Source organism: Oxyura jamaicensis, chromosome 15 (assembly GCF_011077185.1).
Source record: "Oxyura jamaicensis isolate SHBP4307 breed ruddy duck chromosome 15, BPBGC_Ojam_1.0, whole genome shotgun sequence".
Taxonomy (NCBI): domain Eukaryota; kingdom Metazoa; phylum Chordata; class Aves; order Anseriformes; family Anatidae; genus Oxyura; species Oxyura jamaicensis.
The window spans coordinates 12,903,650-12,925,456 of NC_048907.1; the positions used below are offsets into that span (position 1 = coordinate 12,903,650).

The window sequence follows — 21,807 nt, forward strand, 5'->3', positions numbered from 1 at the left end:
TTGTTTCGTCGATCCAGAACAACTTGTGAGGATTAAGCCCTTGTAAAAAACGTGCAGATAATTTGTACAGAGAAATGTGATTGTACCCTGAAAATACAAAAATACAAATATATTATCTTGTGTAACTTCAACCTAAACAGTATTAGTGATGTGCCATGTAAAAGGGGTCAGCTCCGTGCAGAAATGGGGCAGGGTCTAGCCAGAAGAAAAGATGCTTTTCTTGTCTTTCTTGTTCAAAAGATGTTCAGCAATGCACAAGGAACATAGCAAAACTGACAACTAGCTCCAGATTTTCAGTCCTAGTGCAGTGATTTGAGCACAGGCACAATTTTTTTCACTCCTTAAAACTAGCTGTCCCTCAGAGTAGAGTCCATATAAAGGTTTTGTCTTAGGAATTGTTTGATCTTTTTCTAAACCTTAAGATAAAATATGTGCATTACAGTGAATTGGGGTCTGGAGCTCATGAAACCTTGCTGTTTTCTTTCACAGTGAGCAGGGAAAGAAACTGAGATACATGGTTGCTACCAAGTTTAAGAATCTGTCAAACACCTAATTTGCTGAAGAAAACCTGGACAATTTTTTAACGCAACTGTGGGCTGAAGCTGAGCAATGAAACTTGGATCTTGGTCAAAGCTGATTTATACACAAAAGTGTTGGGCAGTCATTTTGGTCTGATCCTTTATGTCAAAAGCAGTAGATGATGTACAACTTCCAGCCTAACAGCACCAAGCTGCAGGACAGGAGGCCTGTTCTTAGGCATGTCAGCAGGAACTAGTAAGTGCAGGACGTGTATTTAATTATCCTTAACTAGAGGGTCTTTAACTAAAACAATAATAATAATAATAAAATCTCAACAACAGCAAATAGTAATATCTTTAAAAAAAAAAAAATGACCAAAGAAGTCTGAAATTTTACTCAAAGGAGTTAAAAAAAAAAAAAAAAAAAAAAGGAAGCTCATTATTCTTTTACCAGGCAGCTGCTGTGCTTGGTAATTAGGGAAAGAAATGAAAAGCCTTCAGTTCATCTGCATACTTTGTTTTTAATGCACCAGTGGAAGAGCAGACATACCAGGGTCTATGAGAGATTTCTGCTTGATCTTTGAAGGGCAGGAGAATATTAAGTAAGGTAAAGCTGCTTCTAATAACAGGTATGAACCTTGCACACGTATGGAAAACCTACTTTTCTCTTTAAATTGTCTAGTTTTGGGGTACTCTCATAAGCAAGTAAATCTGAAAATTAATCTACTCACTTTGCTCTCCTTCTTCATCATGCAATGCACACACGTGAGCATCAGGCATACTTGACGTTATTGTGAAGTTACTCAAAATAAGACATCCATCTAACTCAGTGATCTGGAGGACTGTGTTTATAAGGTTCCTTTTAGGGGCCGAATGATACATAATCTCTCTAGCTGTGCGCATAGGTAGAGGTACCCACCTCTGTTAGTCTGTGCTATTGAAGAACTACACAGATACTTGCATATCTCAATGCAAAGGACAATATAATCAGTACTGGGGGTCAGAAGTCTACTGACTTCACTTGGTTGGGCCATCACTTCACTACTCATAATTGTGTCTTGTTTTACATCTACCATGCAGCGCAGCATATACATGCAGCTTCTTACATACCATACAGCTTCTACAGGTACATAAACAGCTGAATGAGACTGGCTTTATAGGATCTCTCGAGAAATACTTGTGGCTTTGCAGGGTTTCAGCACAGATTGTTTTGCGGTGCATCTGTAGTTTTTCTTATCTGGAATGTTAACCAAACTGGGACTTTCAGTCCACTGTTGATGGCATCCTTTTCCCCTCCCTCCTCTACTTTCAGTTTTAATACCTAAACAACAACAAGTTCATGTGTGTTTTATGAGACTTCCCCACCCCCAGTAACAGTTTGGAATCCTGTTTCTGTTCCACTAACTAGAACAGAGTAGAAAATATGCCATTGATTTTCTATAATTGTATTACTTTAATTGCTAGTAGATGCATGTGGAGGAACAGAGGCCAAAGCAAGCAAGCTCTGTCCTAGAGACCTTGTGTGCCAAGAAGAGAGCTATCGGGGAAGCTGGGAAATGCAGGGAGAAAAGGGAGAGATTGCTAGTAACAATTTTAGCATTGATCATCTGTTCAAACTTCCTAAAGAACTTACATTACAGTTGTTTTTGTTTTCCAATAACAGCATGCTAGGACCACTCCTTATTATGCAGCTATTATTATGCAGTGCAAGTATATATATATATATATAAAGGTTCATTTAATAGGATACATATACATATATATTTTGTCACTGATATGCATTATTTCCTTTTCTTCCATTCCTTTGCCCTTGTGGATGTAATTAGCAATTAGACTTTGTAAATTGAGAGGAGGCTGAAGAACATGCCACTTCTCTGATTTTGGCAGAGAAAGGTTCTAATCATTTGGGTAACTGAGGAGATAGTTAGGAGGGATGGCCAGGTTTTGTAGAGAAGGTGAGAAGTCATCCACAGACTTGCTGTGAATGTTAATGATTGTTAAAAGAGAGGATCAGCTGCACCTGCTCACAGCAACGTAAGGACTGCTGCCTGTCAAAGACTTTGCATTGGTCTTCTGCTTGTTGTGTCAGGGTGCTGTCTACGGTCAGTTCAGAGAGTTGGCTTTTAGATAACTGGTTCTGTTCAAGCCTTTAGTTTATCAGTGTCGTAATTTATATTTATATTTTGTTGACTCTGTGACATAGCTGACTTCTAAATTGTATATATGTGTATTTATTTTTTTTTACAAAAGCATCTATGCTAACTGGATATCAGTGATTGTGCAGATTATCAGATAAATAATCAAAGTTAATAAGCATTGCTTGTAGTATGCAAGGTCGTTTGGCCAAATTAGTACCAGCACTGACTCACCTGGGCTGTGTAAAGCAGAGGAGGATCCTTAGCTCTGTGAAAGTGATTGTAGGTCCTTGATACACAAGTGCACTCTGGCTTAAAAGTATTTTCCACAATTGGCGTGGCTGTCTTTATTAATGATGTGGTATCTGTCCTTTCTCTGGATCGCTAAAAAAGGAAGCCCTTCCAAGCCTGAGTTTTACACTGTTTATAACCTCTTCTTTTTCAGTGAACACCAGAGAATAAAACACAAAATTTGAGCTAATGGTACTAGAGAAGGCTGGAAGGAGATGCTTATTTAGAATTACTGGCAGCTAGATGGTAAAAAATATATTCATGTTCGCCAGAATAGTCTCCTTAAAAATTCTGAGTCCTACTTTCACTCTACGCTTGTGTAAAGAAATTTTCACAGTGACACAATTAAGTTTTCAGAGGACCAAGTCCAGCCCCCATTTGCAAAAGTGATGTAAATGGAAATTTCTTGGAAACTGCTGCATGTGGTCTGCAGTGTGCTTTGCTGCTTATGCCAATGGCATCTATTAGATTTGTTTGCATGATATTTGTTAGAGATGCCTGATAAAGGCTTGTTTGGTCAGTGTTCCATGCCTGTAAGAGGATGAGTTGAAGGAGAACAGTTAGCAAATATTCACCATTGAAGTGCTCAAGTAATGCAAAACAAGTAACTGGGAGTCTGTTTGTGTCTGCATCAACCAGGCACCAACCTCCTTGAAATGAGTGTGAGATTCCCCCAGCTTGTGGGAGTCCTCTGGGAAGCGGCTGTTAATGCGTATTGTATTCCTTACTAGCCATGGATTTTGTTTGGCACGACCCTTTATTTGTGCGTTTTTTCCAGTCACCCAGTCAGCCAAATTATGATCGTGTTGAACTCTCAGTTATAAGCCCTACAGAAACAGAGGGCTAGTAGAAATTAGCATAATTGTTTTATGCAGTGGATCGGGAAAATATGTTGTTATTTGAAGTATCAGTTGAGTCACAGAACGCATGTTAAAGAAATGCCTTTGAGATAGTGTAATCTGTTTCTTTGTATGCATTATACGTTCATATAACTTGACATTTCTTATGTATGAATAGCCTGAAAATATGCTGATTGTCGCAGCAGCATGTTTATCTGCAGCAAAATATTATTCTGTGCCTGCGGGTTACGTATTAAATGATTTAAATTGGAGGAGACGGATTATTCAGGAAAACTCATGCAGATTAACACCATAACATGGATGATACTGTATTTATGTGGTGCACTATTACTGTAACCCTCTTTCATAACTGTAGTCTTTCTCTGCTGCTACTGAACCACCTCCGGCCTGATTATTGTGTTAGCAATTCTCCAATAGGGGCAGAAGTTGGTGATAATTCATGCCGGTATTTCAGAGCAGTTTGAAGCTATCTGAGTTATATATAGTACGGATCAAATCCTGATTTCATTAAAGCTGATGGCAAAATTCCCATTGACTTAAGAGGGACCTGCATTCTGATTCCAAAGAGGAAATTGTCCTAAGTGCATGAGCTATAAATACGCAAAGCACATAAGGAAGACTCAAATGGCATAGGATTACAAATAAAATACCTCTTTAATATGTCACAAAGATTACTTGAGTAATATACTTTCTCAACATCAGTTGATAATCTCTTTCAGAAGTATTTTTTTTTTTTCTTTCTATAGTATATTAGGTTAAATAACCTTGGTGTGATGACAATACAATCACAGTTCCTTCCAAGTAAATGGCTTGAAAATACAAAGTATATTTAATCTCATTAAGGGTGACCACATCAGGAGGAAAAAAAAAAAAAAAAAATCTGCATCTGGTGTAACGAAGCTGTCAGTGATGTCATATGGAGGATGAATACTGTGGATCAATACAGCTTGTTCTGCTTGGTAGCATTCAGGAAACAAGTATGTTAAAACCTGGCAGCAAAATCTTAACATATAGACAGAAATGAATTGTATTTTAAAACTATTAACTTCCATGCCTTATAGTAACTTGATTTAGCTAGAACAGATTTGCACCAAGCCTATTACTAGCTTCAGAGGGGAAAATTATTGAACAGGCACATGGAGTGACAGGCTAATGCAAATATAAACAAAACTGAAATATCATTAAGGCACTTAAACTGCACAGATCCTCCAGAATTGATGGTAGACACACTCTACTTTTAAGTGCCTGTATTATGTGCCTGAGAATTTGTTGGCTGAGCTGTTCACATCTGGATACAGCATTCAAATGAAAAAGACCCCAAAAAGTGGCATCAAAAATCACATATTTTTTCGGCATTAACTGATGTGGCTTTGTTTCTTTAAAGTCTTCCCCTCTTGTTACACTTTTGGCTGGAATCCTATAGCTGGAATCCATTTCCCCCCCCCAAAAAACCTGTTTTTCTTGCATCTTGTACGTATGAAAGAGATCAGTTGGATTTATCCCTTTGTCTGCTGTAAATTTACACTCCTCCTCACTAGCCTTTTTTGCTAAACGGTATGCTATAGTGAAGTGCTCACGTTGGTATGCTGTAACTCAGCAGTGTTAACTTACCTTCTGCATCCTACTACAAGAGTAACTTTAAAAGCCACTGTTCAAAAAGTCAAGAGCAGGTGAGTTGATTGATGTCGTGGAGTGCCTTGTAATAAGAGCCGCAGAATCAGGAATGTGTCTGTCCCCTCACTGTATGTTTCTAGATGACAAATTGCAGGTCCACAGTAATATTTTGCCCTCTAGTATGATGTGCAAACAAAAGGCTATTTTACAAGTGTTTTGTTTGAGCTCAGATAAAAGTGTTAGTAAATAGTCCTCTATTTGCAGGAGTGATTAATGCTTTCAGATTTGGAGCAGCATTTGTGTTATAATCACTATGGTTTGATTTTGATGACTAAGCCTTTGTGTCCTACACCAGGGTAATGCTTCTTTAAAAAATACTTAAAAAATAATGGGCATGTAAAAACACTCCAAAAAGTACAGAAGTTGGAAATCACTGTAACTGGGCTTGGCTTCACATTCTAATATTCGGTAATGCTTCTGAGGAGAAGGGTCAACCTGAAAGTAGCTGGGGAGTTTTGAGGCTTTTAGGATGTAGCTGGTAGAAAGGTGTAGGCTTGAGGGCCACCCTGGCTTGCACAGCTAAGGCCAAACTTCTGTGCTGCAATGCAGCATTGATATTACTAATGTAACTGTAGGCAGGCTGGTGTGGTATAATGCTGTATAGCTCGGATCTCAAAAACAGTGGAAGCAAACGTGCTGTGCACAAGAGAAGAAACCCTGGTTGAGTTAATTCAAAAGCAGTAGGGAGGTACCAGTACCAGCTCCAAGGCTGGTTTATCCAGCAAGGCTGAGGGGTTAGGACCATGCTGCATTATTTCTGGCAGGATAAGTCGCCCTCGTGGTAACCAAGGTGCGGGTGTGCTGGGGGAGCTGCGGTGCTCCTGCCTGGTAAGACCTTTAGCTTTATCTACCAATAATTCACCTTGGTTTAACCCCTTTTTTGCTGCAGTGGTTGTAACTGATTCATGCAATCACATGTAGACAAATACCAGTTGTTACGGTATAGCTCTGCAGCCAGAGAGCTTTCATTGTGCTGGGACTGTGCTGACACCTACAAAGCTTGCAAACGGGGTAGGACAGACTCATAAAAATTGCCCTCCTGTGTCAGTAGTTGAGTGAGTCAATCATTCACAGATTTTTGCTCTCACTGTGCTCTATGCTAGTCTGCTTTCTTCTTAGGGATTCTCAAAGCACTTTCTGCACTTTAAGAATATAGAGGTGATGACTTTGCTACCAAACTGCTGTCACTTTTCAAGCAAAGCCTGACAGCTACTTAGCTGCTATAAACAGTGCTATAAAAGTGCTGTATAGCAGCTAGCACAGCTGCTTATATACGAAAGAAGTGTATAGATAAGTAGCAGGTAAATCTCTCAATTAGAAGTTTAAGATCATGCTAGAAGGAGGTTGTGTATCATGATAAACCACCAAGAGGGTGGTTGGGAACTGGGACAGGCTACCCAGGGATGTGGCCATGGCACTGAGCCTTCCAGAGTTCAAGAAGGGTTTGGACAATGCTCTCTGGATGTTCTATGATTTTAAATGTCACTGTATGAGCTACTGCGTACATCTGTATAAACCTCTTTATGGAGTACTTGCCTTGATGGATCTACTATTGGTAAAAGTAATTTTAAATTCTTAATGAGCATCACAAGTATCCTGTTCAATGGGGAATAGCATAATTAGCACAACATATAGAATAACCAGACTTGGGTGTCTAGTAAATGTGCTGGCTATCATGAATGATCAGTTCCAGAAACTGCTTCAGGAGTACTGTAGGAGTCTCCTATCTATCCAGTGGTATTGTTTAAATCTCCTTAGTGGAGAGGACTGAGTGATTTCTTACCCTCAATAGTAAGCTGTATGGTTTAGACAAATAGACTCTGATTTTTAGAGGGGAGTGTTTTTTTTTTGTTTGTTTGTTTTTTCTTTCCCCTCTGTGGCTGTCAGTTTATATAAGTCTTTTTAATGGGCACACTTGTAGCCAGGCAATTATCATTTTGTTATTATGGTTGAATTGAAAGGATCGTTGTAGAAAAATGACAGCACTATGCATGCTTCAGTATTGCTGAACCTGAACAGTATGCTCTTCATCTCATAACCATATCCATCTGTAATCTTCCCTTCCTCCCTTGTCTCTAGAGCAACAGCAGCAGAGCAGCTGCTTGATCACGTGTGGAGTGCATATTGTAAGGCATCTCACTTGTATTCAAATCATGGGATGACTTCACTCTTACAGAGTGAAGGATTCCTTGGACTGAATGTGTGCTGCAGTCTTTTGCGTAGACAACACTGGACAACACTGCATTAATAGCTAAAGGACTTTCATTAAATGGGGTAACTTAGGAACCAACCTAGAAATATTTGGGTTGCTATTTCAAACTGAATTACCACAGCTCCAACCTCACAAAGCACTGATCAGACTGCAGCAAAACTTGTAGCATACCTTGGCTAAGTATAGCTTACCTAGTCTGGGAAATATAAAGCAAAGAGCATTGCTGGAGAAACAAAATAGAGGTAACATGAACTGGCTGGAAACTTTTGTGGGACCGGACTGGTGTGGATCTTGGATGAACTGAACTTTTTTCAAAATCTGAGTGACAAAGGAGTTTTAAATTTAGCAGAACAATTCTCACTTACCCTTACTTTTATGAGCAGTATGAGTGATATGGACAGTGAGGTGCTAGCCTTCCATTTGTCAGGTTGGCTTTTATCGAGTACTGTTGGGATCCAAGATCTACAAGGAAGTAGAATTTGTTAAAGTCAATGATGGTTACAAGTCAGTTCCCAAAGGTGTGAGGTATGTGTAAATTAGTTCTTTGCTGTGTTCCCTCCTCATTCTTTTGAGTTGGAGAAATGCAAGAATTCTAAGGAATTACATACATTTTCATGGTCTTCAACAAGTTTAGAGAGAAAGCCCTTCTCTTCCAGATAAGAATAATCCCCTCAAATGAGGAACATAGTCATTGGAACAGTGGCCCCTAAAGCATGCAGTGTGGAACAAAGATCGGAAATAAGCTGTTTTGAAGATGTGAATAAAGTGAGCTAGAGGTTCCTGAGAGAGCCTGTATTAAACTAGAGCCAGGACTCTGAACTGCACATTTCCCTGCATGGAGAATGTACAGATTACCATGTAGTATTCTTTCTGTCCGTGCATCCCATTGATATATTATAGCCTTATAGCCCATAAAGAAATAAGGTTGTTGTTTAGACCTCTAGATCAATATATGGTTTATAATTGGGTGGTATGGATGGATGGCTTAAAAGAAAAAAAAAAAAAAAAGATTATAACAGCTCAGTATGGAATACCCTGGGTCAAGAAGCATGCATCCCTTCAGCCCCTATCAGTTATAATTTGTTTTATCTCTGCTGAGACACATGAACCAACTCTCCATCAAATTTCCTTTGAGGAGGAGGTGGGTTTAATTTGGTTATCTGTTTTGTAATGCACGATGTTGTCTGAGCAAGTATTTAGTTACAAGAACATCCAGAGCAGCATTTTACAATCCCGTTAAGCTCTTCCTGCATTCTCTTTCTTTGACCTTTCTAATTAGTAAGGTTCTTTAGAACATGTGGGAGAGGACTGTTTTAAAGAGAGCAGGGCGGGGGAAGCATTGTGTAGTAGAGAAAAATATGTTCTTGCAAGATTTGTTTTAAAATGAAATCTTCAAACAAGCTCCCCGACGCTTACAAAAATGTATAAGCAGGTATGCTAAATTTCCCAAAGCTGTTGGGATTCCTGCTCCTTTATATTTGTGAATAATATTCTCATCATGTTTTAGTGATGTATGTGATGAGCCACATACTCTATCTGCATGACTCTCCCCCCGATACATGAGGTATCTTTGTTTTGGCTGCTTTGGAGAGAAAGTCTGAATCAAGCATATGATCTAGCTGTAAGACCACCAAGACTCAGCCCTTGTCCCCTGACGGTTACAGCCTGCACTCCTTGCATGTCTTTTCCATGCAAAGGCATCGAGGGAAATCACCCCCCTATGTTTCTGTCTTGTCCCAGGCAGTTGCCAGAGCTGGGAAGGGACCCAGATTTCCTAATGCCAAGTGCAGCGTTCTCCCCACTATGAAACATTTTGCATAGGATTTGATGTGAACTAGCTTTTAGTTTACTTTGCACAGTTGTTAACTCTGCAGTCAACTTAGTGGATGGAACACGCTTGCTGAATTTGTGTATTTGCTTATTTCAGTCTTCTGTAGATATGCTTGTGCAATGAAAATTCAATGAAATTTTAATGGTTTAAAAACCAACCAAACACTAAAACACAAAAACCAACCCTTTCATCAGCAGATCATTATCTCATTGCAGGCAGGTCATGCCAGATTGTTGCTGGCCTAGAATCTAAACATCATCAAACCAGGAGAAGCCATTCTTCAAACACGAATCCCAGAATGAGCAGTTGTATTATATAAGATCTATGAATTATTCATCATCTCTGCTTTAACATTCATCCCACCACTGAGGCTAAAGCCAGCTATATATTTACTGGTAAAAATAACAATTTATGTTACAGAGGATAATAATGCAAATTGTTGTTTTATCCTTAACTGACAGTATCATTACCCTGATGACTTTACATACAGATAGGAAATTGTATCACTTCATACTTTGTAGTCTTCTGAGACAAGTAGTAATTCTTCTAAAGTTACTTTATATATGCACGTGTGTGTTTTTTATATGCATCTACAGTCATATACAGATGAAGTTCTACCTTTGGATTTTTAATAATACTAGAGAGGCAAAACAAAAGGACTGTGCAAATAACCATGTACTCAAAGAGTTAGTGTTGCATTATACTTCTGGCCATATGCTGAGCAATCCTTCACGTCTGATTCTCTTTCTTTCTCCATTCATTTTTCAGCGCAACTTTTCCTTATGCAGCGCACACTGCATTCAGTATCTCTCTTTTTTTTTTTTTTTTTTTTTTTTTTCAGCTGCAAATGTTACAAATTGCGTTCTTTGACTTTTTCCCTTGTTTTTGCATAGCATTTGAATACATTGACTCCCGAGGATAACAACCTACAGTGGCCAGCTCTTCCTGGAATACTGAATGTATAAGTCAATATCATTGACCAGTAGTATTAACTATTTCAGAAAAGTTTCTTAGCCCGGTGTTACAGCTTTCATTCAATTATGTTTAGTTCCTGGTAGTTCTGGAGGACAGCATTAATGTGGGTTATGTAACATAAAGGGTATATATATATATATATATATATATAACTTTTTAAAGTAATTAGTGCTTTCTTCCTGCACTACAAAGGGCCAAATCCTTGCCCATTACACTGGCTACAGGAGGCACAAAAGGAGGTCCATGGCATTTCAGTTTGCATTACAGTTGCATTGCAGAAGTCTGAATGTTTTTGACATTGACTTGAATGAAGTTTTTCCAGTTTGGGCCTATTTCCATCATCTGGGGGAACCAGAGAATAGTGACATCAACTCTTTGCAGTTTGTCCACCTGGCCTGCGCAGCCCATATCCTCATCGTCAGCACTTCCAGAAGACTTGTAAAAGCCCTTGAATCAGAGCTCCAAAGTAGAGCTAAAGAGCACACCCTAACTAGGCCTGGGTGGAGGGAAGGAAAAAATTGTGATGTTGATAAAGAGGCAACATATTGTATTTTAAAGCCAGGTGTTGTTTATCTAAGATCCTTAAATAGATGTGGTATAAGCTAAAAAAGCAAATGATGGGCAAATATGGTTGGCCAGGGTCTCCACTTTATATTGTGCTGGTCAATAATGATAGCAAAGGAGAGTGTGGTGGTCATTCACTTTTCCCTTGCAATCAAAGCAAAATTCCACTTTTGGAGCATACTCCTAGATCTTGTTTTCTTTGACTTTGTGTGGAACAATTTGTATGCAGGGAGCACTGCAAAACAGAAAAACAGCACTCCAATGCAAACCTGGTGTGAACTATTGTCTGCCTAGTCACAGTCCTGCTGGGCTCTGGACATGCATGCCAAAACAGCTTGCACAGACATTGTTTTTCCTGGCATCATTAAAGTTCTAAGCAGAATTTGGTTTGCTCTTATTGGTCTTCAGTCATCAGAGATACAGATATCGCTGTTTATGCACTGTCAGAAGCAGATGTTTTTCCTTGTGCACGATGGAGACACTTTCCTGTGGAGAAATAGAAATGTTTCTAAGGAGTGCCCCTTGTCACGGGGGCAGGAAGAATTGCATTTGTTGGTCCGTGCAGTTTATTTTGAACTATCTTGTATGTTTTAAGTGGTGGAAAGTAATTTTTAATCACTGTGAGTAGGAGAAAATAAATATATTCCCCTTTATCACAGGTGCAAGTTGCTTTAATCAGTGGAGAGCTTTCTCTGTAAAGTAAAATCCAGTATGTCCAGCCTTTATTATTTGATGCACCAGCTTGCTTACATGGACAGACCATTTTTGTTGAATGTTTTTGCAGGTCTGGACATGAGACTGGAGAGTAGTCTGGCTATTTCTAGCAGGTGTATTAGATGCTGATGCATACAGGACCTATAGGCCTGTGGTGCAGCATATCATCTCCTCCTTGGAGCTTTCCCCATCTGCCCATCCTAATGAAAACAATCCTACTTCCCCTTACTTAGCCCCCCGTATTTGCCATACTGGTTTATCGAGCAGATGTGAACTCATAACATCCATAAAGAGCATGCTAAAATTCTGAGGATGCGAAGAGGAGCAGGCATGTAGAGGAAGTCCTCCAGAGATTTGGTAACTGCCAGAACCCAAAGGGATGACCTTGCAATGATCTGTGTTACACTAGCCAGGTTTGGGTCCAGTACAAGCAGTGTCCTTGCAGCCACAGCCCTTAGGAATTTACCCTGCTGGACTCTTGGATGGGATAATCCCAGTGCCTACGCAGACTGTCTGAATCCATGCTTCTCAAAAAAGAGCTAGAAAATGGTGAAGATCAATCTGCTTCATGCCTGCATGAAACGTAAAATTTAACATGAATGGACTTTTATGTATAAAGCAGTAGGAACACCCTTACATAAAAATTCATCTTCCCTCTGCTGTAGTTCATTTTGAAGTGCTTGTTGCTGGTGCTTACATACTGTGCATGTGCACTAAAGCACTGTTTAATAACCACCGATTAGGTTGCTTTCATTCTCTCCACAATTTCTTGTACTTTTCTTTCTTCTTGGATCCTGTACCATTGTGTCAAGCCTAACGTTAGCATGGGAAAACTTCAGAGAAGTCACAGACGTATTATTATTATGTATTTGGCCCTATACTTTCTACTGCAGATCAAAACTGTGTCATGAAAGGCAATTGCAGAGGCTGTTCCTATCCCAGAGAACATACTGTCATGGCAGAGGCTGTTAGCAGGGGGAGTTAATGATGGGACATTTGGTTTGGTGCCATGCTGTAATCTGTTGTCATATTCCTGGGCCAAGTCTGCAGCTGTTAAAGTGGGATATCTTCAGTGGTTTCAACAAAGTGTGTGTGGGGAAAAAATCTGCAAATTTTTTACATTGTGATTCTGCATTATTGCTCATCATGGTAGAAATAGAGCTCTTGCTTATTAAAATGGGTACTAGCAATTAAATTAAACAATGCCTTAAAATACCCAGCTTTGTGTCATCTTCAATAATGGCTGTCTGCAGGGGCACTTTCTCATGTGTGTATGTTTCTCTAAGATGACTATGACATGATTTCCGTTGTTTGAGCACTAAGTTCTTCAGGGACCTGACCAGAACCTTTTATTTCTAATGAAATAGGTAGTAGCAGAAAGGAAGGAAAGAGAAAAGAGTTAGCAAGCTGAACAACATGGAAAATAAAACTAAGAGGATCATGCTCTTAGATTACCGGAAAATCAGCTAACTTCAGTTTCTATTAAGGATCATCAGATCTATGAATCAAGAACGTATGTGTATATGTATATATATATACACATATATAAACATGTTTCATGATCTCAGTACTTCAATAAAATAGTCATTCTCTATTGCATTTATCTCAACTGCTATGGTGAGATATAATGCAACAGAACAGAGGATAACGTGTGTACCAGTATATTTAGAAGTGTTATAGTAATTTTTATGATATTTCAGATTAGAGTCCAAATGGGTATGTGCTACTGAAGCATACTTCAGTTTTTCAAGTCAAAATGTGTGTTGGTGCTCACTGCAGAAGAAAGTACGTATTCCAACAGATCTTGGTGTTCACCTCTCAGTTGTTTCAGAAGCTGCCATCAAAATCCGTTCTTCCAGCACTGAGTAAAATGAGATTTCTCTTATCTCTTCAACACAAAAAAGTAAGCATGGAGTTAGAATATAGAATACAGTTTCACTTGAAAGATGATCTTTCAAATAAACCATTTATGACTGCATCTTTCTCTCACTGCCTGCCTTCCAACGTTCTCCTTATGACTGGAGAGTTGCTGTGGGTTACCTGCTCCACATGTCTAACAGTAGCAGACTGTTCACTAACTAAATTCTGCTCTGTGATCTCCTTGAATTTCTTGCTAACTGTTGGGGAAAATGTAGTGTGATGGATTTTATTTATTTATTTATTTCAAGAATCCCACCAACATTAGGCAACAAAACTGCTGTTCAAGCAGAGATCTTGTCTGAGTTTGTTTGACTGTCACATAGCTTACAGGTCAGAAGGCATTTTGCCACTTTTGAACTGAATTTGTGAAGGAAATCAAATATAAATCTAGGAGCATGGATTTCTTTTTTTTGTTTTCAGTGTGACTTTCTCACATAAACTAACATTATAAGATGGGGTGAAATTACTTATTCCTGATGGTCCACATGATCTACATTACAGGGTTTGTGCCAGAGTTTTTGTGAACCAAACTGGAATGCTGAGTATAGAGAATTCAGGTTCCCATCTACATTTGACTCGTTCAGTTTTTGGTGTTTCTGCTTCCCTCTCCATTTGCAAAGTGTGTTTCTCCTATAAAATGCTGTCTCGTGCCTTCCAGTTGACTGTCGTGTGGAACTGAATCCTAGTAAACTTTTTCCTATTGCTCTGGAAACAGAGCCAGCTGCTCTGGCATCCATCATGAACAACTTGGCAATTAGAAAGCCCAGCTAGGAGAGGCAGTTATAGTGGGTTTCTGTTATCTGTGAACCCCATTTTAAGTGCTTTGTTTTGTTTTGCTTCTAAATCCAATCACAAGTACGCATAGAATAGAGGAGATCAAGATAATACCTGCAGTTATAACCTCTTGGGACTGGTGGTATTTCTCTGTTGTAGACCTGTCCTGAGAGACGAATGGCCTGGCTGGTATCTCTGCTCTACTGTTCAAAGCAGGTTTCAGCTTCAGCACTAAACGCCATTTATTTCATGAAGAAAAGGACCAACTTACTTTTTTTACTAGATTTATCTGACAGACAGCCCTCTCTTGACTGGGACCTTTCAGATGAATTCACTGACGGAGGCAGTTTGCAGAGCTGTAGAGCTGAAAACAGCTGTCGCCTGAGGAAATTGTTGGAAAGGAAAACCCATCCTTCTGAAGTATCTTTGCTTTTCATAAACCAAGACTTTCTGACTGCTTTCTTATGCCTTCACTTGCCCAAGTTTTCCTTCTTTGTGCTCACTCTTGCATTCCATCATCAATAGCACAACTTCCATCAACTTCAACAAATGGGAATACCAGCCCTACAAAACTCCTCTAGGTGTGGGGTGCACTCACCCACAGTAATCAGTCTGTGTGGAAGAAACAGCTGAAGCAAGCAGTGGACTTGGTCTTTTTAACCCCAGCTGTATAGTGTTGGAGACAGGCAGAGGTATAAGGCACACCAGCCTTGGATCACCTTTAATCTGCAGGTTCTGTGTGGGGAATATCAAACAGACCTGCTGTCATTGCAGCTCAGCAGCAGCAGTCAGCATGGCACTGTTTGTGGCTGGCACCTCCTTGGCTGTTCTCTAGGCTCCGCTTTCAATACAGTAGCTAGAGATCTGAAAGGCTATCTATACCTGAGAGTGTGTGGATTTACTGCCATGGTGCCATTAACATTTATTTTTTGGATGTGTCTTTCCTTAATTTTCTGTGCCTAAAGCACTTGCATTGCCATATCTAGGCATAATTTTTATAGTAAATGCAGCCAAATCTTCCTGTGATTACAGTAATATTTTCTTTAAAAGTGTATTTAGTATGACTGAAACACCTCTAGGCTGAGGAAAATCTTTCACTGCCTGCTTTGTAAATGTTACAGTAGCCTTGGTAAAGGTTCCCTGTAGTCCCTGCGCAGGGAAAAGCACAGCACCATTTGTGTCACCTTGTTATTCCCCTACAGTCTCACTAGTTTAGGGCTGATGAAAGGAGCAGCATGGAGGCCACAGCTGCAGTTCCCTGCAGGCAGGGTCTCCAAGAAGGGGATGGCAGGCACGGGAGAATTTCTGCCTGTCATACAGGGGGAAGGGCTGTGTTGTAGCGCTGACTACCTAAAGGTCAAGGCAGACTGAAGGGAAGGTGATAAGGGTGAGTGCCAGTTCCTCACACGAGGGCTAAACCCAGAAAATTTGGAAACAGAACTGTTAATAGAAATGGCCATGCTTTCTGTTTATTTAAAATTTTGCTGTGCTTGGAAGCTGATTTCCCAACAGCAGTTTCTTTTGCCTCCTCTGAGTTGCGGTATATATGGTTGGCTTTTGGAAAAGACTGGGAATGGTCTATTTTATTCTTGGAGAGATCTTTGTGCTAGTGTCCTGTCAGCTGAGCACCAGAGCATCCTTTGGAAAGCATGCTGGCACTTCTGACAGCAAGGACAGTGCTGCTTCCAAGTGCCTCTTCTGGCAGTGATAGAAGAGGGAGGTGTTGGGCTGGCAGCGCAGCACAGCCCTGTGGTAAGTGATCATTGCAGGCATGTTCTCATTACTGCGTGTCTTTGAGCTGATTTTACTCTTCTGCTTCCCTGTTTCATCTTGCCAGATGAGAACACAGCTTCTCAAAGGAGAATGTGGATTTTAGCTGCATGTGCTCAGTGCCCTCTCACAAGTGGCTGATTCAAAGCCGCCTGTGCTGGCCGGGTTCTGTCGCTGCCTGTCGGAATGGGAGCAGGAGAGGTTTCGCCTCCTTTCTCTCAGCAGAGGCTGTAATTTAGGTCTTGCTCCCTACTTAGCTGCCAGTTTTTATTAGGCTTAGAGGCATTCACTTAGAGACCTTTTTCTCTGCCAATTTTGTCTGAAACCAGCCAATAGGTTCAGAAATGAGGTGGAAGGAGCATTAACAGCACGCGGAGAGGCAGATGGCACAACTGTATACGTTTCATTTCCTGAGGGAAACCAGACCCAGCTTTCCATCAAAAACCTGCAGTTTTGAAACATTTATTGGGAAGTCATTCGAAGTAAACTTCGAATAAATGGCAGAAATTTCAACGTAATGCCTTAGTCTTTGTGCATAGTTAAATGGAGTATGAATAATACATATACTGAAAGTATCTATCTTAAGCAACTCACATTTTGCTGAATTTAGGATTGCCTCTGTGCTGGCATTCCCCTTCTGTGCAATGGGAATAGTCCTACCTCTTACCTCCTGTCAATACAGTAGATTTAACTTCACAAAAATTCTGTAAGAAATGCTCCTGAAAAGCTGACAAGGAAAAGGAATTTTGTTTGCAAACTAGAATTTACCTGTGGTGCAGGAAGAAGGGTCAAATGCTAGGCAATAAAACAAAAGATTCCATGTCCATCAAACTGGAAGCTGCCAGTTCTGTGCACTGAATGAGACTGGAGCCCTATGGGGGGAGGCACAGTGTGTGTTCACTTAACCAAAGACACTGACATAATGCATTCTTACAAGGTGGTTTACCTGAGGTTGTATAAATATCACTGGTTCTGGTGTTTCCTGATGCCTCAGTGCTGGGCTTTATTTATTATTATTATTATTTATTTTATTTTATTTTATTTACTTTAACACTCTTTCAAGCTTCTTTGCCTGCATGTCTGTATACCAGCTAATTTCTTCCTCCCTTACAGAATTACCTGTCTGCACAGCGAATACAGGGACACAATCTGGCTAATGCAGAAGGTCAGCAGAAATTATTCAATTTTAGTTAACATTTCCATCTTTTTTTTTTTTTTTTTTTTTTTATCCTCTTGTGCCTGAAGTTAACACATACTGTGATTGATTTTTTTCAGTCTTCCAGGAAATGGCCCTTTCTACTGACCACCTAGCAGGATACAGTTATCCTATTACACCAAGAGCGCCTTTAAAAACAGCCTATTGTGTGACCTACATCTGGCAAAACCCTCTCAATCCAGGTGATCAATAGGAGAAATAAAAATGGAATAAATTTAGCCAGTCTGTGAAATATCTACCTGTCCATAAAGCAGTTCCAAAACTGTAATTGTTCCTGTGAAATTTTGCAAAACTCCCTGTAAGAGTACCAGGGTCACCACCAATCTTCTCTTTATATCTAACACCCTGGAAGGAGAAGCTGTGTGCAATTCTTTTGCATTACTTAGTTGGAAGTGATTGTACACTGCATTGAGGTGATAAGAAATATCTAAGAAACTGCTTGCCACAGACATACAGCTGCTCTGTATAAGTGATTTTATTATTATTATTATTTTTTTAACTACACAGATCGTGGATTTCAGGAATGAGTAACTCAGTATCCTACCCAGCTTCTTTTATGTCAACGGTTTGCTCAGATTGTGAGATGTCTCCAAAATGGAGTGAAAGAATCAGTCTTTGGTAGCATTCCCCTTACTGACTCTGACAAATGGCACGTCATCCTGAAAACATACACTCTAAAATTCCTCTGTGTATCTGGAGTGCTACCAAATGTGTCTAGTCTTTCAAGAGAGCTTAGATTTCTCTGGGGCTAGCAAGCCTCATCAACTTCTTAAACCTGAGATTTGGAGATTAGCTTGCCATGAAAGGAATGATAAATAATGTACAGGTCTGACACAGAAAGGAGTTCTTGTGCTCTTGCTCTCATCTGGGGTGTAGTTGACATGCGATAAGGATATGTTGCAAACACAGGATTTTGGCCTTGCAAATCAATTAACTCATCTGTGGCTGAGGCCTGGATGGATTGTGAAGCAGAAAATCCATGTCAACATATGCTTGTAAAAACCTGTAAAAGTTTTCTACAGAGATCAGATAGAGCACTCTGGGCGAAACTGTTCAGATGAGACGATAGGTGGTAGGAATCTAAGATGAGAAAAAATTATTCTAAGTAAAGATTCTGTACAGCTGCTCTCTTCCATTGCAAGGAATGTATCTGTCTCATGGGGGCTTTTGTTTATTTGGATTGTGCTGAAACAGGCCTTGGCTGTTGCTTTAGTCCTTCCTTTCTTCAAGTCCATGTGCAAATGTCTCTTCTGTTTTGAATGAATGCATGCCCCAAGATGTTGGAGTGTTCCAAGCCATGGATATTTTAACATCATGTCATGCACAGTGCAATCCCCAGAGAAGTAAATGGTGACATAAAGAGATAAAACAGTAGGAAATTAGGTACATTAGACAAGATCTTCAAGTGTGACTGCTGACTCTGTGGTGCTCAAATGCAGATACTTTAAAAGCATAGGCCATCTAATCTCTAAAAATCGTCTTTCTGTGCTGTCGCTAAGCTGGTATCTAGAACTGAACAGACACCCTGGAAGTCACTGTGCTCTGCTGTTTTCTAGCAAAAGCTTTTATCTAAAAAAAGAGAATAGAAATGATATGAGGTTAATATAAAAAGCAGAATATTGCGAAGGCTGAAAAAAGTTTGGAGCTTTCCAAAATTCATCATTGTCTACACATCTGAAAATGGCTACTGTTTTGCCCTTGAAACAATAGATGGGTTAAGTTATTAACTAAAGCTTTTATTAATGGGGGAAAGAGGGGATGTAGACACCTTAAGAGCCTTCTGTTCTCATTACTGAAAGACCATCACCTTTGTTTTTGTAATCTTTGTAAGAGTAAAAGGTGCAGCTCCTAGATAAGAAGCAATATCTAGTTAAAGATGCACCATCACTTCTGCCTTTCCAGGGCATTATTTGAAATGAAGAGACAGTGTCTGTAAGCTCTTTGTGAGGAAAGGTCAGGACATCAGACGACTTATTTGTCCTATACCGGGCACATGAATCATGACCACATTGCTGCTGCCTCACAAGTTCCTCAAACACTTTGCCACTTTTGTTCCTAAAACATATGACCATTTCTGTTGCCACTTACGAGCCCATGTAGGTCCCCCAAACTGGCACTCCCTCTTCACATTAGGCTGTAGGTACAACAGCTGTTTTTTTGCCTCTGGTGATTCTCTGTCTGTGTTTCTGATGTGCTTCTTAAGTGCACAGAAGAAATACTTGGAACAAAATTATCCTGCAAAGTCCTGGGATGTGTTATGGCTGGTGTTTTGATTAAACTTTTTCTGCTTCCTCAAAAGTCAGGCTCCTGGAAGTATGGCAAACCAACTACAACAGCAGTTTGCACAGTCATGTGTAAACATGAAGGCTATGGGCTCTGGGACAACGTGTCTTGTGTGCCAGTTTTGTTTTCAGCCTTAGGTGCATCATGCTATGTGCCTTGTGAGCTGGTTCTGTTGATAAACTGGTAGATACTTGCCCCTAAGTTGGAGTCTGGATTAATCATCACTCCTGTGAGAGCAAGACTGTGACATAAAATAACGGCTGTTTATTTCACAATGAAGCATGCTTTCCTGAACGGTGTGTTTAAGTTCCCTGTGAAGTAAGAATGGCATAACACCAAAGATAAAGATGACATTTTGAGGCAAGGAATCAAAACTGACAGCCTCCAAAAAATAAATGGAAGGGGTAGGTGGCTCATTGCAGTGCCAAGGAGCAGTGATAGGCGATTATGTTTGCTGATGGAAGTTGAGTAATGAGGAGCGGTCAACAGAAGAGAGACAAGGCAGTAACTGAGGTGAATAGTAACGTGTTTATAATTCATCAAGACTTTTTTTTTCCCCTTATGAGTGAGCAAACAGCCAAAAGAAACCTCACCCATTCCTAAACAGCAATAGCCATGAGACTGTATTTCTAAAGAAACCTAGCAGTGTATTGGAAGCTTTCACTGCATTTTGGAAAAGTTAACTTGCATGATGTTTCTGTGAGCTGGAGTGAGTTTTATCTCCATGATACACTTGAGAACTTAGGCACAGAGGAGTGAGAGCAGGTGATTTGTTTAAGGTCCCAGAATAAGACTCTCCCTAGCATGGGGATGCGCCTTAGCTAATGGCTCTCAATGACTAGGTAGAACAGCACTGATACCTTTTGGGCAGGAGGGCTAGCTCTGACTGTATGGCACTGCAGCACATAAAGTTGATTGTCAGTCTCATAAATGCACACTCAAGGTGCTTTCTTTCACTACTAGTGTTCATGATGGGCTGTTGCTTGTATTCCAGTAAGGACTGTGGATTTAAACATCACTTGAAATCACACTATGGAAAGTTTTATGGACACAATAAAAGTTGGGTGCTTGTCCTAAAGCTCTTGTGTGTATGATCTGAAAACAAGCAATACCTTCATTTTACGAAGGGGCTGTGCCATACGTTGCCACAAGCTGGCATCTTTGCTTGGATGTGGATTTTCACACTGGCTGCTGAGTGGTTGGGATTCGCCTATTCAATTAGCAGTGTAACTCTGTGATAGGCAGAGCTCTCCTCAAATACAGAAAAGTGAGGTATGTATGCCCTGTAGGTGTAATTGCTACATGGGACATAGCACTTCGAAGTAATTGCATCTTCTGAAGAGTTTTCCTAGGGAGACCAACAACTAGAGGAATACCAATCAATGCATGGGGTGACAGAGGCATTAATCAGAGTTGTTGTTGCTTCTGTATTGTACAAGGACTTGTCTGTTTAAGATAAATTATGCACATAGAGAGGAGACTGTTAGTATCCTTCATGATATATGAAGGAGAAAAAAGACTACAGTCAGCTCCCAAAATTTGGAAGTTTTGTATTTAAGAAATTCCCTTATTAAAGATTAGTAGATCCTAAATAATGCAGAACCTTGTGGCTGTTCTGTTTGAACCAGTTCCTCTTTTGCTTACATTTATTTGCTTAACAATAGCACTCAGGGCTAGCCATTGACTACAGAAGCACGTTTGTTTCTTTTTGTGCTTAAAACATTTATTGAAAACTTCACCTTTTTTCTTCAAATATTTTTTAACAAAGAAAATAAAAAAAATCCAGTTTCATTTGAAATTCAGTGGATGGTGGACAGCAGTTCCCTTAGGCTTCTTTGAAAATCCTAATTGCTCTGTCATGTGACAATTATCTAATGTCTGTCTTTCACCTTGTAAATAATGCTAGGTATCAAACAGCCTTCATCTTTCTTTGACACCTGACACCTTCTTTGGCATCTTTTCATGCATCTGTGGGAAAACTGTGCAGGCAGAAGTGACAGTAAACAACCAGAAATACCAGAATATGGAGATCTTTTGATATTTGTCCCATCTTTACTGATACACAAGAGA

The 21,807-nt window shown here is 39.9% G+C and overlaps 1 long non-coding RNA gene across 1 annotated transcript in view; it reads left to right on the plus strand.

Annotated features, from left to right (window-relative positions):
* Positions 1 to 1,059: 1,059 nt before the first annotated feature.
* The window catches only part of LOC118174660, a 34,133-nt gene continuing 13,385 nt past the window's right edge, over positions 1,060 to 21,807 (plus strand). The window contains exon 1 of the long non-coding RNA XR_004754729.1: positions 1,060 to 1,125. This is a non-coding gene — a long non-coding RNA (uncharacterized LOC118174660). The remainder of the gene's footprint in view (positions 1,126 to 21,807) is intronic.